The 735-nt window shown below is 38.6% G+C and overlaps 1 long non-coding RNA gene across 1 annotated transcript; it reads left to right on the top strand.

Annotated features, from left to right (window-relative positions):
* Positions 1 to 728, top strand: LOC140965429 (uncharacterized). Its single transcript, XR_012173076.1, has 2 exons — positions 1 to 95; positions 179 to 728. It is a non-coding gene; the product is annotated as an uncharacterized lncRNA (long non-coding RNA).
* Positions 729 to 735: the final 7 nt, after the last annotated feature.

The following is a 735-nucleotide window of genomic DNA, read 5'->3' as shown; positions in this document are numbered from 1 at the left end:
TTTTTGTTCTGAATAATGTGTTATGTATATATGTCCCTGAATTGAGCCGACTTTCTTTCGGATTTCAAACTGGTATTTCCAGACATGTTTCCAGCGTACGTTGGTCTTTGTTTGATTTTTACTTGAAGTTTTTGTAATGTTGTTATCTCCTTTGCATGGTTCCGTGCTTTCTTTACAGGTACAAATTGAACTTACAAGAATCATTTGCAGATGTATATCGTGTTAATTTGTTCAAGTCTTCGAACATACTTCGATTCATGTAAGAAAAAAAACTCCAAGATAATTTGTTCATCTCCACGATTGACCAGGCGATACCAAAAATGTAGACATCAATGTTGGTATTGAAGTTCATTCGTTAATTTCAGCACTTGGGAGAACGGTGGTGTACACAATGCATGTTTAACGTTGTACAACAATCCACAAGAACTATAACAAAGATACATTGAAAAAGTTTTTCGGTCTCCACGCCCAATGCGAAGGAGGCTAAAGGTAATGTGGTATCAGATATCATTTCGAGAGTTCGATCTTAAATGGTCTTCATGTCTCTGTCGCTGGTGGCTCACATCTTCATCCTGTTTTTCCTGTTCCAAACCACCTGTTGGTTTAGCACCAGATGACATAAGGTTCTTGAACCAGGCAGATTGGAATCTAGGACTTCCTCTGTTAGAATTATCGCCAGGGGAGTTTGGGGAGTTGATCTGATTGTTGGAAGCAACTCCTGCTAAAAACCGGTAT

Source organism: Primulina huaijiensis, unplaced genomic scaffold (genome assembly GCF_012295235.1).
Source record: "Primulina huaijiensis isolate GDHJ02 unplaced genomic scaffold, ASM1229523v2 C13158358, whole genome shotgun sequence".
Lineage (NCBI taxonomy): Eukaryota > Viridiplantae > Streptophyta > Magnoliopsida > Lamiales > Gesneriaceae > Primulina > Primulina huaijiensis.
Note: the sequence above shows the minus strand (reverse complement) of the source record. Positions and strands in the feature narration are given on the sequence as shown.